Genomic DNA, 25049 nt, shown 5'->3' on the forward strand with positions numbered 1-25049 from the left:
GAATAGGGTAACACACTTGGGGTCAGGGAGTACTTATAAGGGGTTTGAATAACTCACTTACGATCAGAGAGTACATAGAAAGGGGCTAGGATAACTCACTTGGGGTCAGGGAGTACTTATAAAGGGGCTATGGTAACTCACTTGGGGTCAGGGAGTACTTATAAAGGGGCTATGGTAACTCATTTGGTGTCAGGGAGTACCTATATGGAGTAGGGTAATTCACTTGCGGTCAGAGAGTACATATAAAGGGGGTAGGATAACTCACTTGGGTTCAGGGAGTACTTCTATGGGACTAGGGTAACTCACTTGGGGTCTGGGAGTACTTATATGGGTTTAGGGTAACTCTCTTGCGGTCAGAGAATACATATCAAGGGGCTAGGATAACTCACTTGGGTTCAGGGAGTACTTATAAAGGGGCTATGGTAACTCACTTGGGGTCAGGGAGTACTTATATGGGATTAGGGTAACTCACTTGCGGTCAGAGAGTACATATAAAGGGGGTAGGATAACTCACTTGGGGTCAGGGAGTACTTATAAATGGGCTATGGTAACTCACTTGGGGTCAGGGCGTACTACTATGGGACTAGGGTAACTCACTAGCTGTCAGAGAGTACATATAAAGGGGCTAGGATAACTCACTTGGGGTCAGGGTGTACTTATAAAGGTGCTAAGGTAACACACTTGAGTTCAGAGAGTACATATATGAGACTAGGGTAACTCACTTGGGGTCTGGGAGTACTTATATGGGATTAGGGTAACTCACTTGCGGTCAGAGAGTACATATAAAGGGGGTAGGATAACTCACTTGGGGTCAGGGAGTACCTATAAAGGGGCTATGGTAACTCACTTGGGGTCAGCGAGTACTACTATGGGACTAGGGTAACTCACTAGCTGTCAGAGAGTACATATAAAGGGGCTAGGATAACTCACTTGGGGTCAGGGAGTACTTATAAAGGGGCTATGGTAACTCACTTGGGGTCAGGGAGTACTACTATGGGACTAGGGTAACTCACTAGCTGTCAGAGAGTACATATAAAGGGGCTAGGATAACTCACTTGGGGTAAGGGAGTACTACTATGGGACTACGGTAATTCACTTGCGGCCAGAGAGTACATATAAAGGTGTTAGGATAACTCACTTGGGATCAGGGAGTACATATAATGGTGCTAAGGTAACACACTTGTGTTCAGAGAGTACATATATGAGACTAGGGTAACACACTTGGGATCAGGGAGTACTTATAAGGGGTTTGAATAACTCACTTGCGGTCAGAGAGTACATATAAAGGGGCTAGGATAACTCACTTGGGGTCAGGGAGTACTTATAAAGGGGCTATGGTAACTCACTTGGTGGCAGGGAGTACCTATATGGGAGTAGGGTAATTCACTTGCGGTCGGAGAGTACATATAAAGGGGGTAGGATAACTCACTTGGGGTCAGGGAGTACTTCTATGGGACTAGGGTAACTAACTTGGGGTCTGGGAGTACTTATAAGGGGTTTGAATAATCACTTGCGGTCAGAGAGTACATATAAAGGGGCTAGGATAACTCACTTGGGGTCAGGGAGTACTTATAAAGGGGCTATGGTAACTCACTTGGGGTCAGTGAGTACTTACAAAAGGGGCTATGGTAACTCACTTGGGGTCAGGGAGTACCTATATTGGACTAGGGTAACTCACTTGCGGTCAGAGATTACATATAAAGGGGCTAGGCTAACTCACTTGGGGTCTGGGAGTACTTATAAAGGGGCTATGGTAACTCACTTGGGGTCAGGGAGTACTTATATTGGACTAGGGTAACTCACTTGCGGTCAGAGAGTACATATAAAGGGGCTAGGCTAACTCACTTGGGGTCTGGGAGTACTTATATGGGATTAGGGTAACTCACTTGCGGTCTCTCAGAGAGTACATATAAAGGGGGTAGGATAACTCACTTGGGGTCAGGGAGTACTTATAAGGGACTAGGGTAACTCACTTGGGGTCTGAGAGTACATATAAAGCGACTAGGATAACTCACTTGCGGTCAGAGAGTACATATAAATGGGCTAGTGTAACTCACTTGCGGTCAGAGAGTACATATAAAGGGGCTAGGATAACTCACTTGGGGTCAGGGAGTACTTATAAAGGTGCTAAGGTAACACACTTGAGTTCAAAGAGTACATATATGAGACTAGGGTAACACACTTGGGGTCAGGGAGTACTTATAAGGGGTTTGAATAATCACTTGCGGTCAGAGAGTACATATAAAGGGGCTAGGATAACTCACTTGGGGTCAGGGAGTACTTATAAAGGGGCTATGGTAACTCACTTGGGGTCAGTGAGTACTTACAAAAGGGGCTATGGTAACTCACTTGGGGTCAGGGAGTACCTATATTGGACTAGGGTAACTCACTTGCGGTCAGAGATTACATATAAAGGGGCTAGGCTAACTCACTTGGGGTCTGGGAGTACTTATAAAGAGACTATGGTAACTCACATGGGGTCAGGGAGAACTTATATGGGACTAGGGTAACTCACTTGCGGTCAGAGAGTATATATAAAGTGGGTAGGATAACTCACTTGGGGTCAGGGAGTACTTATATAGGGGCAAGGATAACTCACTTGCGGTCAGAGTGTACAAATAAATGGGCTAGTGTTACTCACTTGCGGTCAGAGAGTACATATAAAGGGGCTAGGATAACTCACTTGGGTTCAGGGAGTACTTATAAAGGGGCTATGGTAACTCACTTGAGGTCAGGGAGTACTTATATTGGACTAGGGTAACTCACTTGGATCAGAGAGTACATATAAAGGGCTAGGATAAGTCACTTGGGGTAAGGGAGTACTACTATGGGACTACGGTAACTCAATTGCGGCCAGAGAGTACATAGAAGGTGTTAGGATAACTCACTTGGGGTCAGGGAGTACTTATAAAGGGGCTATGGTAACTCACTTGGGGTCAGGGAGTACTACTATGGGACTAGGGTAACTCACTTGCTGTCAGAGAGTACATATAAAGGTGTTAGGATATCTCACTTGGGGTCAGGGAGTATTTATAAAGGTGATATGGTAACTCACTTGGGGTCAGGGAGTACTTATAAAGGGGCTAGGGTAACTCACTTTGGGTCAAGGATTACTTATATGGGACTAGGGTAACTCACTTGGGGCAAGGGTGTACTTATTAAAGGGCTAGGGTAACTCACTTAGGATCAGGGAGTACTTATAAGGGACTAGGGTAACTCACTTGGGGTCTGAGAGTACATATATAGCGACTAGGATAACTCACTTGCGGTCAGAGAGTACATATAAATGGGCTAGTGTAACTCACTTGCGGTCAGAGAGTACATATAAAGGGGCTAGGATAACTCACTTGGGGTCAGGGAGTACTTATAAAGGTGCTAAGGTAACACACTTGAGTTCAAAGAGTACATATATGAGACTAGGGTAACACACTTGGGGTCAGGGAGTACTTATAAGGGGTTTGAATAATCACTTGCGGTCAGTGAGTACTTACAAAAGGGGCTATGGTAACTCACTTGGGGTCAGGGAGTACCTATATTGGACTAGGGTAACTCACTTGCGGTCAGAGATTACATATAAAGGGGCTAGGCTAACTCACTTGGGGTCAGGGAGTACTCATAAAGGGGCTATGGTAACTCACTTACGGTCAGAGAGTACATATAAAGGGGCTAGGATAAATCACTTGGGGTCAGGGAGTATTTATAAAGGGGCTATGGTAACTCATTTCGTGTCAGGGAGTACCTATATGGGAGTAGGGTAATTCACTTGCGGTCAGAGAGTACATATAAAGGGGGTAGGATAACTCACTTGGTGTCAGGGAGTACTTATAAAGGTGATATGGTAACTCACTTGGGGTCAGGGAGTACTTATAAAGGGGCTAGGGTAACTCACTTTGGGTCAAGGATTACTTATATGGGACTAGGGTAACTCACTTGGGGCCAGGGTGTACTTATTAAAGGGCTAGGGTAACTCACTTAGGATCAGGGAGTACTTATAAGGGACTAGGGTAACTCACTTGGGGTCTGAGAGTACATATAAAGCGACTAGGATAACTCAATTGCGGTCAGAGTGTACATATAAATGGGCTAGGTTAACTCACTTGCGGTAAGAGAGTACATATAAAGGGGCTAGGATAACTCACTTGGGGTGAGGGAGTAATTCTATGGGACTAGGGTAACTCACTTGGGATTTGGGAGTACTTATATGGGTCTAAGGTAACTCATTTGGGGTCAGGGAGTACTTATAAAGGGGTTAGGATAACTCACTTTGGGTCAAGGAGAACTTATATGGGACTAGGGTAACTCACTTGCGGTCAGAGAGTACATATAAAGTGGGTAGGATAACTCACTTGGGGTCAGGGAGTACTTATAAAGGGGCTAGGATAACTCACTTGCGTTCAGAGTGTACATATAAATGGGCTAGGGTTACTCACTTGCGGTAAGAGAGTACATATAAAGGGGCTAGGCTAACTCACTTGGGGTCTGGGAGTACTTATATGGGATTAGGGTAACTCACTTGCGGTCAGAGAGTACATATAAAGGGGCTAGGATAACTCACTATGGGTCAGGGAGTTCTTATAAAGGGGCTATGGTAACTCACTTGGGGTCAGGGAGTACTTATAAAGGGGCTATGGTAACTCATTTGGTGTCAGGGAGTACCTATTTGGGAGTAGGGTAATTCACTTGCGGTCAGAGAGTACATATAAAGGGGGTAGGATAACTCACTTGGGGTCAGGGTGTACTTCTATGGGACTAGGGTAACTCACTTGGGGTCTGGAAGTACTTATATGGGATTAGGGTAACTCTCTTGCGGTCAGAGAATACATATCAAGGGGCTAGGATAACTCACGTGGGTTCAGGGAGTACTTATAAAGGGGCTATGGTAACTCACTTGGGGTCAGGGAGTACTTATATTGGACTAGGGTAACTCACTTGCGGTCAGAGAGTACATATAAAGGGGGTAGGATAACTCACTTGGGGTCAGGGAGTACTTATAAAGGGGCTATGGTAACTCACTTGGGGTCTGGGAGTACTACTATGGGACTAGGGTAACTCACTAGCTGTCAGAGAGTACATACAGAGATGAAACGGGAGATTGCTCATGCGAGGTCCCGAGGCAATCCCTACCGGTAGGCGGCGCTGGTGTTGGCAAACGCGTGTCTCAGGTCCATCTAACCCCTAACGCCATCTATCGGAAGAGACCACGAAGCACGAGCGTTAAGCTTAGAATAGGGTAAAACATATATGCATTGTTGCCAGAAAGCGGAATAAAGAGAGAGCGGAGATATTTTCTCGGACCTCTCTGTTTTTCTCGCTGTTAGCTTCTAGCAGAAGAGTCGAGGCAAAATCTTTCCGTTTCGCTTTGCCGAAAATCTACCAATAATCGATGTCATTTATATTTGCAGGCCAATGCCTTTATACATGATTTTTTCAGCATATTTATTTATCAGCATTGACTTATTTAAATCAATAATAAATTAAGGAAATGCGTATTTGATATATAATAATTATTTTAACTATAATTTCATCGTTATATTTCGCTTATTTCCGTAAAATCTGCATTTCTTTAGTTTATTATTGATTATTGTAAGTCAATGGCAATTAAAAAAAATTTAATCTTAAAAAAAAAAAAAAGTACCGATCAGGAATCGAACCCGGACCCACGAATCGCCACGCGATTACCTTACCGCCTAGACCACGAGGCTTCTTCAGAGCACCGTAAACAGATAGTCTTTTTAAGGGCTTGAAATCTTCTATTGAAACATATAAATAAACGAAGAACCGACATCTTTATTCATTATTATTCTATGATAATGGTACACAAATTAAAGAATAATTATATAATGTAGATTTTCAAAAGCTTTTCCAATAACCAAGAACGGAAACTGCGAGCGTTGATTATTTATCTTCGTTCTTGGCTATTGGAAAAGCTTTTGAAAACTATTCAAAATATAATTATTCCTTAATTTGTGTACCATTATGTCAGAATAATAATGAATAAAGCTGTCGGTTGCTCGTTTATTTATATGGTTTAAAAGAAGATTTCAAGCCCTTAAAAAGACTATCTGTTTACGGTGCTCTGAAGAAGCCTCGTGGTCTAGGCGGTAAGGTAATCGCGTGGCGATTCGTGGGTCCGGGTTCGATTCCTGATCGGTACTTTTTTTTTTTTTTTAAGATTAAATTTTTTTTAATTGCCATTGACTTACAATAATCAATAATAAACTAAAGAAATGCAGATTTTACGGAAATAAGCGAAATATAACGATGAAATTATAGTTAAAATAATTATTATATATCAAATACGCATTTCCTTAATTTATTATTGATTTAAATAAGTCAATGCTGATAAATAAATATGCTGAAAAAATCATGTATAAAGGCATTGGCCTGCAAATATAAATGACATCGATTATTGGTAGATTTTCGGCAAAGCGAAACGGAAAGATTTTGCCTCTACTCTTCTGCTAGAAGCTAACAGCGAGAAAAACAGAGAGGTCCGAGAAAATATCTCCGCTCTCTCTTTATTCCGCTTTCTGGCAACAATGCATATATGTTTCACCCTATTCTAAGCTTAACGCTCGTGCTTCGTGGTCTCTTCCGATAGATGGCGTTAGGGGTTAGATGGACCTGAGACACGCGTTTGCCAACACCAGCGCCGCCTACCGGTAGGGATTGCCTCGGGACCTCGCATGAGCAATCTCCCGTTTCATCTCTGGTACATATAAAGGGGCTAGGATAACTCACTTGGGGTCAGGGAGTACTTATAAAGGTGCTAAGGTAACACACTTGAGTTCAGAGAGTACATATATGAGACTAGGGTAACTCACTTGGGGTCTGGGATTACTTATATGGGATTAGGGTAATTCACTTGGGTCAGAGAGTACATATAAAGGGGCTAGGTTAACTCACTTGCGGTAAGAGAGTACATATAAAGGGGCTAGGATAACTCGCATTGGGTCAAGGAGAACTTATATGGGACTAGGGTAACTCACTTGGGGTCTGGGAGTACTTATAAAGAGGCTATGGTAACTCACTTGGGGTCAGGGAGAACTTATATGGGACTAGGGTAACTCACTTGCGGTCAGAGAGTACATATAAAGTGGGTAGGATAACTCACTTGGGGTCAGGGAGTACTTATAAAGGGGCTAGGATAACTCACTTGCGGTCAGAGTGTACATATAAATGGGCTAGGGTTACTCACTTGCGGTAAGAGAGTACATATAAAGGGGCTAGGGTAACTCACTTGGGGTCAGGGAGTACTTCAATGGGACTAGGGTAATTCACTTGGGGTCTTGGAGTACTTGTATGTGATTAGGGTAACTCACTTGCGGTCAGAGAGTACATATAAAGGGGCTAGGATAACTCACTTGGGGTAAGGGAGTACTACTATGGGACTACGGTAACTCACTTGCGGCCAGAGAGTACATATAAAGGGGCTAGGATAACTCACTTGGGTTCTGGGAGTACTTATAAAGGGGCTATGGTAACTCACTTGGGGTCAGGGAGTACTTATATTGGACTAGGGTAACTCACTTGGGTCAGAGAGTTCATATAAAGGGGCTAGGATAACTCACTTGGGGTAAGGGAGTACTACTATGGGACTAAGGTAACTCACTTGCGGCCAGAGAGTACATATAAAGGTGTTAGGATAACTCACTTGGGGTCAGGGAGTACTTATAAAGGGGCTATGGTAACCCACTTGGGGTCAGGGAGTACTACTATGGGACTAGGGTAACTCACTTGCTGTCAGAGAGTACATATAAAGGGGCTAGGATAACTCACTTGGGGTCAGGGAGTACTTATAAAGGTGATATGATAACTCACTTGGGGTCAGGGAGTACTTATAAAGGTGCTAGGGTAACTCACTTTGGGTCAAGGATTACTTATATGGGACTAGGGTAACTCACTTGGGGCCAGGGTGTACTTATTAAAGGGCTAGGGAACTCACTTAGGATCAGGGAGTACTTATAAGGGACATTGTAACTCACTTGGGGTCTGAGAGTACATATAAAGCTACTAGGATAACTCACTTGCGGTCACAGTGTACATATAAATGGGCTATGGTAACTCACTTGCGGTAAGAGAGTACATATAAAGGGGCTAGGATAACTCACTTGGGGTGAGGGAGTAATTCTATGGGACTAGGGTAACTCACTTGGGATTTGGGAGTACTTATATGGGTCTAAGGTAACTCATTTGGGGTCAGGGAGTACTTATAAAGGGGCTAGGGTAAATCACTTTGGGTCAAGGAGAACTTATATGGGACTAGGGTAACTCACTTGGGGTCTGGGAGTACTTATAAAGAGACTATGGTAACTCACATGGGGTCAGGGAGAACTTATATGGGACTAGGGTAACTCACTTGCGGTCAGAGAGTATATATAAAGTGGGTAGGATAACTCACTTGGGGTCAGGGAGTACTTATATAGGGGCAAGGATAACTCACTTGCGGTCAGAGTGTACAAATAAATGGGCTAGTGTTACTCACTTGCGGTAAGAGAGTACATATAAAAGGGCTAGGCTAACTCACTTGGGGTCAGGGAGTACTTCAATGGGACTAGGGTAATTCACTTGGGGTCTAGGAGTACTTATATGTGATTAGGGTAACTCACTTGCGGTCAGAGAGTACATATAAAGGGGCTAGGATAACTCACTTGGGTTCAGGGAGTACTTATAAAGGGGATATGGTAACTCACTTGAGGTCAGGGAGTACTTATATTGGACTAGGGTAACTCACTTGGATCAGAGAGTACATATAAAGGGCTAGGATAAGTCACTTGGGGTAAGGGAGTACTACTGTGGGACTACGGTAACTCAATTGCGGCCAGAGAGTACATAGGAGGTGTTAGGATAACTCACTTGGGGTCAGGGAGTATTTATAAAGGTGATATGGTAACTCACTTGGGGTCAGGGAGTACTTATAAAGGGGCTAGGGTAACTCACTTTGGGTCATGTATTACTTATATGGGACTAGGGTAACTCACTTGGGGCAAGGGTGTACTTATTAAAGGGCTAGGGTAACTCACTTAGGATCAGGGAGTACTTATAAGGGACTAGGGTAACTCACTTGGGGTCTGAGAGTACATATAAAGCGACTAGGATAACTCACTTGCGGTCAGAGAGTACATATAAATGGGCTAGTGTAACTCACTTGCGGTCAGAGAGTACATATAAAGGGGCTAGGATAACTCACTTGGGGTCAGGGAGTACTTATAAAGGTGCTAAGGTAACACACTTGAGTTCAAAGAGTATATATATGAGACTAGGGTAACACACTTGGGGTCAGGGAGTACTTATAAGGGGTTTGAATAATCACTTGCGGTCAGAGAGTACATATAAAGGGGCTAGGATAACTCACTTGGGGTCAGGGAGTACTTATAAAGGGGCTATGGTAACTCACTTGGGGTAAGTGAGTACTTACAAAAGGGGCTATGGTAACTCACTTGGGGTCAGGGAGTACCTACATTGGACTAGGGTAACTCACTTGCGGTCAGAGATTACATATAAAGGGGCTAGGCTAACTCACTTGGGGTCAGGGAGTACTCATAAAGGGGCTATGGTAACTCACTTACGGTCAGAGAGTACATATAAAGGGGCTAGGATAACTCACTTGGGGTCAGGGAGTATTTATAAAGGGGCTATGGTAACTCATTTCGTGTCAGGGAGTACCTATATGGGAGTAGGGTAATTCACTTGCGGTCAGAGAGTACATATAAAGGGGGTAGGATAACTCACTTGGGGTCAGGGAGTACTTATATTGGACTAGGGTAACTCACTTGGGTCAGAGAGTACATATAAAGGGGCTAGGATTACTCACTTGGGGTAAGGGAGTACTACTATGGGACTACGGTAACTCACTTGCGGCCAGAGAGTACATATAAAGGTGTTAGGATAACTCACTTGGGGTCAGGGAGTACTTATAAAGGGGCTATGGTAACTCACTTGGGGTCAGGGAGTACTACTATGGGACTAGGGTAACTCACTTGCTGTCAGAGAGTACATATAAAGGGCCTAGGATAACTCACTTGGGGTCAGGGAGTATTTATAAATGTGATATGGTAACTCACTTGGGGTCAGGGAGTACTTATAAAGGGGCTAGGGTAACTCACTTTGGGTCAAGGAATACTTATATGGGACTAGGGTAACTCACTTGGGGCCAGGGTGTACTTATTAAAGGGCTAGGGTAACTCACTTAGGATCAGGGAGTACTTATAAGGGACTAGGGTAACTCACTTGGGGTCTGAGAGTACATATAAAGCGACTAGGATAACTCACTTGCGGTCAGAGAGTACATATAAATGGGCTAGTGTAACTCACTTGCGGTCAGAGATAACATATAAAGCGGCTAGGATAACTCACTTGGGGTCATGGATTACTTATAAAGGTGCTAAGGTAACACACTTGAGTTCAGAGAGAACATATATGAAACTAGGGTAACACACTTGGGGTCAGGGAGTACTTATAAGGGGTTTGAATAATCACTTGCGGTCAGAGAGTACATATAAAGGGGCTAGGATAACTCACTTGGGGTCAGGGAGTACTTATAAAGGGGCTATGGTAACTCACTTGGGGTCAGGGAGTACTTACAAAAGGGGCTATGGTAACTCACTTGGGGTCAGGGAGTACCTATATTGGACTAGGGTAACTCACTAGCGGTCAGAGAGTACATATAAAGGGGCTAGGCTAACTCACTTGGGGTCAGGGAGTACTCATAAAGGGGCTATGGTAACTCACTTGGGGTCAGGGAGTACTTCTATGGGACTAGGATAACTCACTTGCGGTCAGAGAGTACATATAAAGGGGCTAGGATAACTCACTTGGGGTCAGGGAGAACTTATAAAGGTGCTAAGGTAATACACTTGAGTTCAGGGAGTACATATATGAGAATAGGGTAACACACTTGGGGTCAGGGAGTACTTATAAGGGGTTTGAATAACTCACTTACGATCAGAGAGTACATAGAAAGGGGCTAGGATAACTCACTTGGGGTCAGGGAGTACTTATAAAGGGGCTATGGTAACTCACTTGGGGTCAGGGAGTACTTATAAAGGGGCTATGGTAACTCATTTGGTGTCAGGGAGTACCTATATGGGAGTAGGGTAATTCACTTGCGGTCAGAGAGTACATATAAAGGGGGTAGGATAACACACTTGGGGTCAGGGAGTACTTCTATGGGACTAGGGTAACTCACTTGGGGTCTGGGAGTACTTATATGGGTTTAGGGTAACTCTCTTGCGGTCAGAGAATACATATCAAGGGGCTAGGATAACTCACTTGGGTTCAGGGAGTACTTATAAAGGGGCTATGGTAACTCACTTGGGGTCAGGGAGTACTACTATGGGACTAGGGTAACTCACTTGGGGTCAGGGAGTACTTATATGGGATTAGGGTAACTCACTTGCGGTCAGAGAGTACATATAAAGGGGGTAGGATAACTCACTTGGGGTCAGGGAGTACTTATAAAGGGGCTATGGTAACTCACTTGGGGTCAGGGAGTACTACTATGGGACTAGGGTAACTCACTAGCTGTCAGAGAGTACATATAAAGGGGCTAGGATAACTCACTTGGGGTCAGGGAGTACTTATAAAGGTGCTAAGGTAACACACTTGAGTTCAGAGAGTACATATATGAGACTAGGGTAACTCACTTGGGGTCTGGGAGTACTTATATGGGATTAGGGTAAATCACTTGCGGTCAGAGAGTACATATAAAGGGGGTAGGATAACTCACTTGGGGTCAGGGAGTACTTATAAAGGGGCTATGGTAACTCACTTGGGGTCAGGGAGTACTACTATGGGACTAGGGTAACTCACTAGCTGTCAGAGAGTACATATAAAGGGGCTAGGATAACTCACTTGGGGTCAGGGAGTATTTATAAAGGGGCTATGGTAACTCACTTGGGGTCAGGGAGAACTACTATGGGACTAGGGTAACTCACTAGCTGTCAGAGAGTACATATAAAGGGGCTAGGATAACTCACTTGGGGTAAGGGAGTACTACTATGGGACTACGGTAACTCACTTGCGGCCAGAGAGTACATATAAAGGTGTTAGGATAACTCACTTGGGGTCAGGGAGTACATATAAAGGTGCTAAGGTAACACACTTGTGTTCAGAGAGTACATATATGAGACTAGGGTAACACACTTGGGATCAGGGAGTACTTATAAGGGGTTTGAATAACTCACTTGCGGTCAGAGAGTACATATAAAGGGGCTAGGATAACTCACTTGGGGTCAGGGAGTACTTATAAAGGTGATATGGTAACTCACTTGGGGTCAGGGAGTACTTCTATGGGACTAGGGTAACTCACTTGCGGTCAGGGAGTACTTATATAAGGGGCTAGGGTAACACAATTGGTGTCAGGGAGTACTTCTATGGGACTAGGGTAACTCACTTGGGGTCTGGGAGTACTTATATGGCATTAGGGTAACTCACTTGCTGTCAGAGAGTACATATAAAGGGGCTAAGATAACTCACTTGGGGTCAGGGAGAACTTATAAAGGGGCTAAGGTAATACACTTGAGTTCAGGGAGTACATATATGAGACTAGGGTAACACACTTGCGGTCAGAGAGTACATATAAATGGGTTAGGATAACTCACTTGGGGTCAGGGAGTACTTATATGGGATTAGGGTAACTCTCTTGCGGTCAGAGAATACATATCAAGGGGCTAGGATAACTCTCTTGGGGTCAGGGAGAACTTATAAAGGGGCTAAGGTAATACACTTGAGTTCAGGGAGTACATATATGAGACTAGGGTAACACACTTGCGGTCAGAGAGTACATATAAAGGGGTTAGGATAACTCACTTGGGGTCAGGGAGTACTTATAAAGGGGCTATGGTAACTCACTTGGGGTCAGGTGAGTACTTATAAAGGGGCTATGGTAACTCACTTGGTGGCAGGGAGTACCTATATGGGAGTAGGGTAATTCACTTGCGGTCGGAGAGTACATATAAAGGGGGTAGGATAACTCACTTGGGGTCAGGGAGTACTTCTATGGGACTAGGGTAACTAACTTGGGGTCTGGGAGTACTTATATGGGATTAGGGTAACTCTCTTGCGGTCAGAGAATACATATCAAGGGGCTAAGATAACTCACTTGGGGTCAGGGAGAACTTATAAAGGGGCTAAGGTAATACACTTGAGTTCAGGGAGTACATATATGAGACTAGGGTAACACACTTGCGGTCAGAGAGTACATATAAAGGGGTTAGGATAACTCACTTGGGGTCAGGGAGTACTTATATGGGATTAGGGTAACTCTCTTGCGGTCAGAGAATACATATCAAGGGGCTAGGATAACTCACTTGGGGTCAGGGAGAACTTATAAAGGGGCTAAGGTAATACACTTGAGTTCAGGGAGTACATATATGAGACTAGGGTAACACACTTGCGGTCAGAGAGTACATATAAAGGGGTTAGGATAACTCACTTGGGGTCAGGGAGTACTTATAAAGGGGGTAGGATAACTCACTTGGGGTCAGGGAGTACATATAAAGGTGCTAAGGTAACACACTTGTGTTCAGAGAGTACATATATGAGACTAGGGTAACACACTTGGGATCAGGGAGTACTTATAAGGGGTTTGAATAACTCACTTGCGGTCAGAGAGTACATATAAAGGGGCTAGGATAACTCACTTGGGGTCAGGGAGTACTTCTATGGGACTAGGGTAACTCACTTGCGGTCAGGGAGTACTTATATAAGGGGCTAGGGTAACACAATTGGGGTCAGGGAGTACTTCTATGGGACTAGGGTAACTCACTTGGGGTCTGGGGGTACTTATATGGCATTAGGGTAACTCACTTGCTGTCAGAGAGTACATATAAAGGGGCTAAGATAACTCACTTGGGGTCAGGGAGAACTTATAAAGGGGCTAAGGTAATACACTTGAGTTCAGGGAGTACATATATGAGACTAGGGTAACACACTTGCGGTCAGAGAGTACATATAAAGGGGTTAGGATAACTCACTTGGGGTCAGGGAGTACTTATATGGGATTAGGGTAACTCTCTTGCGGTCAGAGAATACATATCAAGGGGCTAGGATAACTCTCTTGGGGTCAGGGAGAACTTATAAAGGGGCTAAGGTAATACACTTGAGTTCAGGGAGTACATATATGAGACTAGGGTAACACACTTGCGGTCAGAGAGTACATATAAAGGGGTTAGGATAACTCACTTGGGGTCAGGGAGTACTTATAAAGGGGCTATGGTAACTCACTTGGGGTCAGGTGAGTACTTATAAAGGGGCTATGGTAACTCACTTGGTGGCAGGGAGTACCTATATGGGAGTAGGGCAATTCACTTGCGGTCGGAGAGTACATATAAAGGGGGTAGGATAACTCACTTGGGGTCAGGGAGTACTTATAAAGGGGCTATGGTAACTCACTTGGGGTCAGGGAGTACTACTATGGGACTAGGGTAACTCACTAGCTGTCAGAGAGTACATATAAAGGGGCTAGGATAACTCACTTGGGGTCAGGGAGTACTTATAAAGGTGCTAAGGTAACACACTTGAGTTCAGAGAGTACATATATGAGACTAGGGTAACTCACTTGGGGTCTGGGAGTACTTATATGGGATTAGGGTAACTCACTTGCGGTCAGAGAGTACATATAAAGGGGGTAGGATAACTCACTTGGGGTCAGGGAGTACTTATAAAGGGGCTATGGTAACTCACTTGGGGTCAGGGAGTACTACTATGGGACTAGGGTAACTCACTAGCTGTCAGAGAGTACATATAAAGGGGCTAGGATAACTCACTTGGGGTCAGGGAGTACTTATAAAGGGGCTATGGTAACTCACTTGGGGTCAGGGAGAACTACTATGGGACTAGGGTAACTCACTAGCTGTCAGAGAGTACATATAAAGGGGCTAGGATAACTCACTTGGGGTAAGGGAGTACTACTATGGGACTACGGTAACTCACTTGCGGCCAGAGAGTACATATAAAGGTGTTAGGATAACTCACTTGGGGTCAGGGAGTACATATAAAGGTGCTAAGGTAACACACTTGTGTTCAGAGAGTACATATATGAGACTAGGGTAACACACTTGGGATCAGGGAGTACTTATAAGGGGTTTGAATAACTCACTTGCGGTCAGAGAGTACATATAAAGGGGCTAGGATAACTCACTTGGGGTCAGGGAGTACTTATAAAGGTGATATGGTAACTCACTTGGGGTCAGGGAGTACTTCTATGGGACTAGGGTAACTCACTTGCGGTCAGGGAGTACTTATATAAGGGGCTAGGGTAACACAGTTGGTGTCAGGGAGTACTTCTATGGGACTAGGGTAACTCACTTGGGGTCTGGGAGTACTTATATGGCATTAGGGTAACTCACTTGCTGTCAGAGAGTACATATAAAGGGGCTAAGATAACTCACTTGGGGTCAGGGAGAACTTATAAAGGGGCTAAGGTAATACACTTGAGTTCAGGGAGTACATATATGAGACTAGGGTAACACACTTGCGGTCAGAGAGTACATATAACGGGGTTAGGATAACTCACTTGGGGTCAGGGAGTACTTATATGGGATTAGGGTAACTCTCTTGCGGTCAGAGAATACATATCAAGGGGCTAGGATAACTCTCTTGGGGTCAGGGAGAACTTATAAAGGGGCTAAGGTAATACACTTGAGTTCAGGGAGTACATATATGAGACTAGGCTAACACACTTGCGGTCAGAGAGTACATATAAAGGGGTTAGGATAACTCACTTGGGGTCAGGGAGTACTTATAAAGGGGCTATGGTAACTCACTTGGGGTCAGGTGAGTACTTATAAAGGGGCTATGGTAACTCACTTGGTGGCAGGGAGTACCTATATGGGAGTAGGGTAATTCACTTGCGGTCGGAGAGTACATATAAAGGGGGTAGGATAACTCACTTGGGGTCAGGGAGTACTTCTATGGGACTAGGGTAACTAACTTGGGGTCTGGGAGTACTTATATGGGATTAGGGTAACTCTCTTGCGGTCAGAGAATACATATCAAGGGGCTAAGATAACTCACTTGGGGTCAGGGAGAACTTATAAAGGGGCTAAGGTAATACACTTGAGTTCAGGGAGTACATATATGAGACTAGGGTAACACACTTGCGGTCAGAGAGTACATATAAAGGGGTAAGGATAACTCACTTGGGGTCAGGGAGTACTTATATGGGATTAGGGTAACTCTCTTGCGGTCAGAGAATACATATCAAGGGGCTAGGATAACTCACTTGGGGTCAGGGAGAACTTATAAAGGGGCTAAGGTAATACACTTGAGTTCAGGGAGTACATATATGAGACTAGGGTAACACACTTGCGGTCAGAGAGTACATATAAAGGGGTTAGGATAACTCACTTGGGGTCAGGGAGTACTTATAAAGGGGGTAGGATAACTAACTTGGGGTCAGGGAGTACATATAAAGGTGCTAAGGTAACACACTTGTGTTCAGAGAGTACATATATGAGACTAGGGTAACACACTTGGGATCAGGGAGTACTTATAAGGGGTTTGAATAACTCACTTGCGGTCAGAGAGTACATATAAAGGGGCTAGGATAACTCACTTGGGGTCAGGGAGTACTTCTATGGGACTAGGGTAACTCACTTGCGGTCAGGGAGTACTTATATAAGGGGCTAGGGTAACACAATTGGGGTCAGGGAGTACTTCTATGGGACTAGGGTAACTCACTTGGGGTCTGGGAGTACTTATATGGCATTAGGGTAACTCACTTGCTGTCAGAGAGTACATATAAAGGGGCTAAGATAACTCACTTGGGGTCAGGGAGAACTTATAAAGGGGCTAAGGTAATACACTTGAGTTCAGGGAGTACATATATGAGACTAGGGTAACACACTTGCGGTCAGAGAGTACATATAAAGGGGTTAGGATAACTCACTTGGGGTCAGGGAGTACTTATATGGGATTAGGGTAACTCTCTTGCGGTCAGAGAATACATATCAAGGGGCTAGGATAACTCTCTTGGGGTCAGGCAGAACTTATAAAGGGGCTAAGGTAATACACTTGAGTTCAGGGAGTACATATATGAGACTAGGGTAACACACTTGCGGTCAGAGAGTACATATAAAGGGGTTAGGATAACTCACTTGGGGTCAGGGAGTACTTATAAAGGGGCTATGGTAACTCACTTGGGGTCAGGTGAGTACTTATAAAGGGGCTATGGTAACTCACTTGGTGGCAGGGAGTACCTATATGGGAGTAGGGTAATTCACTTGCGGTCGGAGAGTACATATAAAGGGGGTAGGATAACTCACTTGGGGTCAGGGAGTACTTATAAAGGGGCTATGGTAACTCACTTGGGGTCAGGGAGTACTACTATGGGACTAGGGTAACTCACTAGCTGTCAGAGAGTACATATAAAGGGGCTAGGATAACTCACTTGGGGTCAGGGAGTACTTATAAAGGTGCTAAGGTAACACACTTGAGTTCAGAGAGTACATATATGAGACTAGGGTAACTCACTTGGGGTCTGGGAGTACTTATATGGGATTAGGGTAACTCACTTGCGGTCAGAGAGTACATATAAAGGGGGTAGGATAACTCACTTGGGGTCAGGGAGTACTTATAAAGGGGCTATGGTAACTCACTTGGGGTCAGGGAGTACTACTATGGGACTAGGGTAACTCACTAGCTGTCAGAGAGTACATATAAAGGGGCTAGGATAACTCACTTGGGGTCAGGGAGTACTTATAAAGGGGCTATGGTAACTCACTTGGGGTCAGGGAGAACTACTATGGGACTAGGGTAACTCACTAGCTGTCAGAGAGTACATATAAAGGGGCTAGGATAACTCACTTGGGGTAAGGGAGTACTACTATGGGACTACGGTAACTCACTTGCGGCCAGAGAGTACATATAAAGGTGTTAGGATAACTCACTTGGGGTCAGGGAGTACATATAAAGGTGCTAAGGTAACACACTTGTGTTCAGAGAGTACATATATGAGACTAGGGTAACACACTTGGGATCAGGGAGTACTTATAAGGGGTTTGAATAACTCACTTGCGGTCAGAGAGTACATATAAAGGGGCTAGGATAACTCACTTGGGGTCAGGGAGTACTTATAAAGGTGATATGGTAACTCACTTGGGGTCAGGGAGTACTTCTATGGGACTAGGGTAACTCACTTGCGGTCAGGGAGTACTTATATAAGGGGCTAGGGTAACACAATTGGTGTCAGGGAGTACTTCTATGGGACTAGGGTAACTCACTTGGGGTCTGGGAGTACTTATATGGCATTAGGGTAACTCACTTGCTGTCAGAGAGTACATATAAAGGGGCTAAGATAACTCACTTGGGGTCAGGGAGAACTTATAAAGGGGCTAAGGTAATACACTTGAGTTCAGGGAGTACATATATGAGACTAGGGTAACACACTTGCGGTCAGAGAGTACATATAAAGGGGTTAGGATAACTCACTTGGGGTCAGGGAGTACTTATATGGGATTAGGGTAACTCTCTTGCGGTCAGAGAATACATATCAAGGGGCTAGGATAACTCTCTTGGGGTCAGGGAGAACTTATAAAGGGGCTAAGGTAATACACTTGAGTTCAGGGAGTACATATATGAGACTAGGGTAACACACTTGCGGTCAGAGAGTACATATAAAGGGGTTAGGATAACTCACTTGGGGTCAGGGAGTACTTATAAAGGGGCTATGGTAACTCACTTGGGGTCAGGTGAGTACTTATAAAGGGGCTATGGTAACTCACTTGGTGGCAGGGAGTACCTATATGGGAGTAGGGTAATTCACTTGCGGTCGGAGAGTACATATAAAGGGGGTAGGATAACTCACTTGGGGTCAGGGAGTACTTCTATGGGACTAGGGTAACTAACTTGGGGTCTGGGAGTACTTATATGGGATTAGGGTAACTCTCTTGCGGTCAGAGAATACATATCAAGGGGCTAAGATAACTCACTTGGGGTCAGGGAGAACTTATAAAGGGGCTAAGGTAATACACTTGAGTTCAGGGAGTACATATATGAGACTAGGGTAACACACTTGCGGTCAGAGAGTACATATAAAGGGGTTAGGATAACTCACTTGGGGTCAGGGAGTACTTATATGGGATTAGGGTAACTCTCTTGCGGTCAGAGAATACATATCAAGGGGCTAGGATAACTCACTTGGGGTCAGGGAGAACTTATAAAGGGGCTAAGGTAATACACTTGAGTTCAGGGAGTACATATATGAGACTAGGGTAACACACTTGCGGTCAGAGAGTACATATAAAGGGGTTAGGATAACTCACTTGGGGTCAGGGAGTACTTATAAAGGGGGTAGGATAACTCACTTGGGGTCAGGGAGTACATATAAAGGTGCTAAGGTAACACACTTGTGTTCAGAGAGTACATATATGAGACTAGGGTAACACACTTGGGATCAGGGAGTACTTATAAGGGGTTTGAATAACTCACTTGCGGTCAGAGAGTACATATAAAGGGGCTAGGATAACTCACTTGGGGTCAGGGAGTACTTCTATGGGACTAGGGTAACTCACTTGCGGTCAGGGAGTACTTATATAAGGGGCTAGGGTAACACAATTGGGGTCAGGGAGTACTTCTATGGGACTAGGGTAACTCACTTGGGGTCTGGGAGTACTTATATGGCATTAGGGTAACTCACTTGCTGTCAGAGAGTACATATAAAGGGGCTAAGATAACTCACTTGGGGTCAGGGAGAACTTATAAAGGGGCTAAGGTAATACACTTGAGTTCAGGGAGTACATATATGAGACTAGGGTAACACACTTGCGGTCAGAGAGTACATATAAAGGGGTTAGGATAACTCACTTGGGGTCAGGGAGTACTTATATGGGATTAGGGTAACTCTCTTGCGGTCAGAGAATACATATCAAGGGGCTAGGATAACTCTCTTGGGGTCAGGGAGAACTTATAAAGGGGCTAAGGTAATACACTTGAGTTCAGGGAGTACATATATGAGACTAGGGTAACACACTTGCGGTCAGAGAGTACATATAAAGGGGTTAGGATAACTCACTTGGGGTCAGGGAGTACTTATAAAGGGGCTATGGTAACTCACTTGGGGTCAGGTGAGTACTTATAAAGGGGCTATGGTAACTCACTTGGTGGCAGGGAGTACCTATATGGGAGTAGGGTAATTCACTTGCGGTCGGAGAGTACATATAAAGGGGGTAGGATAACTCACATGGGGTCAGGGAGTACTTCTATGGGACTAGGGTAACTAACTTGGGGTCTGGGAGTACTTATATGGGATTAGGGTAACTCTCTTGCGGTCAGAGAATACATATCAAGGGGCTAAGATAACTCACTTGGGGTCAGGGAGAACTTATAAAGGGGCTAAGGTAATACACTTGAGTTCAGGGAGTACATATATGAGACTAGGGTAACACACTTGCGGTCAGAGAGTACATATAAAGGGGTTAGGATAACTCACTTGGGGTCAGGGAGTACTTATAAAGGGGCTATGGTAACTCACTTGGGGTCAGGTGAGTACTTATAAAGGGGCTATGGTAACTCACTTGGTGGCAGGGATTACCTATATGGGAGTAGGGTAATTCACTTGCGGTCGGAGAGTACATATAAAGGGGGTAGGATAACTCACTTGGGGTCAGGGAGTACTTATAAAGGGGCTATGGTAACTCACTTGGGGTCAGGGAGTACTACTATGGGACTAGGGTAACTCACTAGCTGTCAGAGAGTACATATAAAGGGGCTAGGATAACTCACTTGGGGTCAGGGAGTACTTATAAAGGTGCTAAGGTAACACACTTGAGTTCAGAGAGTACATATATGAGACTAGGGTAACTCACTTGGGGTCTGGGAGTACTTATATGGGATTAGGGTAACTCACTTGCGGTCAGAGAGTACATATAAAGGGGGTAGGATAACTCACTTGGGGTCAGGGAGTACTTATAAAGGGGCTATGGTAACTCACTTGGGGTCAGGGAGTACTACTATGGGACTAGGGTAACTCACTAGCTGTCAGAGAGTACATATAAAGGGGCTAGGATAACTCACTTGGGGTCAGGGAGTACTTATAAAGGGGCTATGGTAACTCACTTGGGGTCAGGGAGAACTACTATGGGACTAGGGTAACTCACTAGCTGTCAGAGAGTACATATAAAGGGGCTAGGATAACTCACTTGGGGTAAGGGAGTACTACTATGGGACTACGGTAACTCACTTGCGGCCAGAGAGTACATATAAAGGTGTTAGGATAACTCACTTGGGGTCAGGGAGTACATATAAAGGTGCTAAGGTAACACACTTGTGTTCAGAGAGTACATATATGAGACTAGGGTAACACACTTGGGATCAGGGAGTACTTATAAGGGGTTTGAATAACTCACTTGCGGTCAGAGAGTACATATAAAGGGGCTAGGATAACTCACTTGGGGTCAGGGAGTACTTATAAAGGTGATATGGTAACTCACTTGGGGTCAGGGAGTACTTCTATGGGACTAGGGTAACTCACTTGCGGTGAGGGAGTACTTATATAAGGGGCTAGGGTAACACAATTGGTGTCAGGGAGTACTTCTATGGGACTAGGGTAACTCACTTGGGGTCTGGGAGTACTTATATGGCATTAGGGTAACTCACTTGCTGTCAGAGAGTACATATAAAGGGGCTAAGATAACTCACTTGGGGTCAGGGAGAACTTATAAAGGGGCTAAGGTAATACACTTGAGTTCAGGGAGTACATATATGAGACTAGGGTAACACACTTGCGGTCAGAGAGTACATATAAAGGGGTTAGGATAACTCACTTGGGGTCAGGGAGTACTTATATGGGATTAGGGTAACTCTCTTGCGGTCAGAGAATACATATCAAGGGGCTAGGATAACTCTCTTGGGGTCAGGGAGAACTTATAAAGGGGCTAAGGTAATACACTTGAGTTCAGGGAGTACATATATGAGACTAGGGTAACACACTTGCGGTCAGAGAGTACATATAAAGGGGTTAGGATAACTCACTTGGGGTCAGGGAGTACTTATAAAGGGGCTATGGTAACTCACTTGGGGTCAGGTGAGTACTTATAAAGGGGCTATGGTAACTCACTTGGTGGCAGGGAGTACCTATATGGGAGTAGGGTAATTCACTTGCGGTCGGAGAGTACATATAAAGGGGGTAGGATAACTCACTTGGGGTCAGGGAGTACTTCTATGGGACTAGGGTAACTAACTTGGGGTCTGGGAGTACTTATATGGGATTAGGGTAACTCTCTTGCGGTCAGAGAATACATATCAAGGGGCTAAGATAACTCACTTGGGGTCAGGGAGAACTTATAAAGGGGCTAAGGTAATACACTTGAGTTCAGGGAGTACATATATGAGACTAGGGTAACACACTTGCGGTCAGAGAGTACATATAAAGGGGTTAGGATAACTCACTTGGGGTCAGGGAGTACTTATATGGGATTAGGGTAACTCTCTTGCGGTCAGAGAATACATATCAAGGGGCTAGGATAACTCACTTGGGGTCAGGGAGAACTTATAAAGGGGCTAAGGTAATACACTTGAGTTCAGGGAGTACATATATGAGACTAGGGTAACACACTTGCGGTCAGAGAGTACATATAAAGGGGTTAGGATAACTCACTTGGGGTCAGGGAGTACTTATAAAGGGGGTAGGATAACTCACTTGGGGTCAGGGAGTACATATAAAGGTGCTAAGGTAACACACTTGTGTTCAGAGAGTACATATATGAGACTAGGGTAACACACTTGGGATCAGGGAGTACTTATAAGGGGTTTGAATAACTCACTTGCGGTCAGAGAGTACATATAAAGGGGCTAGGATAACTCACTTGGGGTCAGGGAGTACTTCTATGGGACTAGGGTAACTCACTTGCGGTCAGGGAGTACTTATATAAGGGGCTAGGGTAACACAATTGGGGTCAGGGAGTACTTCTATGGGACTAGGGTAACTCACTTGGGGTCTGGGAGTACTTATATGGCATTAGGGTAACTCACTTGCTGTCAGAGAGTACATATAAAGGGGCTAAGATAACTCACTTGGGGTCAGGGAGAACTTATAAAGGGGCTAAGGTAATACACTTGAGTTCAGGGAGTACATATATGAGACTAGGGTAACACACTTGCGGTCAGAGAGTACATATAAAGGGGTTAGGATAACTCACTTGGGGTCAGGGAGTACTTATATGGGATTAGGGTAACTCTCTTGCGGTCAGAGAATACATATCAAGGGGCTAGGATAACTCTCTTGGGGTCAGGGAGAACTTATAAAGGGGCTAAGGTAATACACTTGAGTTCAGGGAGTACATATATGAGACTAGGGTAACACACTTGCGGTCAGAGAGTACATATAAAGGGGTTAGGATAACTCACTTGGGGTCAGGGAGTACTTATAAAGGGGCTATGGTAACTCACTTGGGGTCAGGTGAGTACTTATAAAGGGGCTATGGTAACTCACTTGGTGGCAGGGAGTACCTATATGGGAGTAGGGTAATTCACTTGCGGTCGGAGAGTACATATAAAGGGGGTAGGATAACTCACATGGGGTCAGGGAGTACTTCTATGGGACTAGGGTAACTAACTTGGGGTCTGGGAGTACTTATATGGGATTAGGGTAACTCTCTTGCGGTCAGAGAATACATATCAAGGGGCTAAGATAACTCACTTGGGGTCAGGGAGAACTTATAAAGGGGCTAAGGTAATACACTTGAGTTCAGGGAGTACATATATGAGACTAGGGTAACACACTTGCGGTCAGAGAGTACATATAAAGGGGTTAGGATAACTCACTTGGGGTCAGGGAGTACTTATATGGGATTAGGGTAACTCTCTTGCGGTCAGAGAATACATATCAAGGGGCTAGGATAACTCACTTGGGGTCAGGAAGAACTTATAAAGGGGCTAAGGTAATACACTTGAGTTCAGGGAGTACATATATGAGACTAGGGTAACACACTTGCGGTCAGAGAGTACATATAAAGGGGTTAGGATAACTCACTTGGGGTCAGGGAGTACTTATAAAGGGGGTAGGATAACTCACTTGGGGTCAGGGAGTACTTATAAAGGGGCTATGGTAACTCACTTGCTGTCAGAGAGTACATATAAAGGGGCTAGGATAACTCACTTGGGGTCAGGGAGTACTTATAAAGGTGCTAAGGTAACACACTTGAGTTCAGAGAGTACATATATGAGACTAGGGTAACTCACTTGGGCTCTGGGAGTACTTATATGGGATTAGGGTAACTCACTTGCGGTCAGAGAGTACATATAAAGGGGGTAGGATAACTCACTTGGGGTCAGGGAGTACTCATAAAGGGGCTATGTTAACTAACTTGGGGTCAGGGAGTACTTACATTGGACTAGGGTAACTCACTTGGGTCAGAGAGTACATATAAAGGGGCTAGGATAACTCACTTGGCGTAAGGGAGTACTACTATGGGACTACGGTAACACACTTGCGGCCAGAGAGTACATATAAAGGGGTTAGGATAACTCACTTGGGGTCAGGGAGTACTTATAAAGGGGCTATGGTAACTCACTTGGGGTCAGGGAGTACCTATATTGGACTAGGGTAACTCACTTGCGGTCAGAGATTACATATAAAGGGGCTAGGCTAACTCACTTGGGGTCAGGGAGTACTCATAAAGGGGCTATGGTAACTCACTTACGGTCAGAGAGTACATATAAAGGGGCTAGGATAAATCACTTGGGGTCAGGGAGTATTTATAAAGGGGCTATGGTAACTCATTTCGTGTCAGGGAGTACCTATATGGGAGTAGGGTAATTCACTTGCGGTCAGAGAGTACATATAAAGGGGGTAGGATAACTCACTTGGTGTCAGGGAGTACTTATAAAGGTGATATGGTAACTCACTTGGGGTCAGGGAGTACTTATAAAGGGGCTAGGGTAACTCACTTTGGGTCAAGGATTACTTATATGGGACTAGGGTAACTCACTTGGGGCCAGGGTGTACTTATTAAAGGGCTAGGGTAACTCACTTAGGATCAGGGAGTACTTATAAGGGACTAGGGTAACTCACTTGGGGTCTGAGAGTACATATAAAGCGACTAGGATAA

Source organism: Prorops nasuta, unplaced genomic scaffold, assembly GCF_024137725.1.
Source record: "Prorops nasuta isolate Cenicafe-Biocafe unplaced genomic scaffold, Cenicafe_Pnas_1.2 PNAS00028, whole genome shotgun sequence".
Lineage (NCBI taxonomy): Eukaryota > Metazoa > Arthropoda > Insecta > Hymenoptera > Bethylidae > Prorops > Prorops nasuta.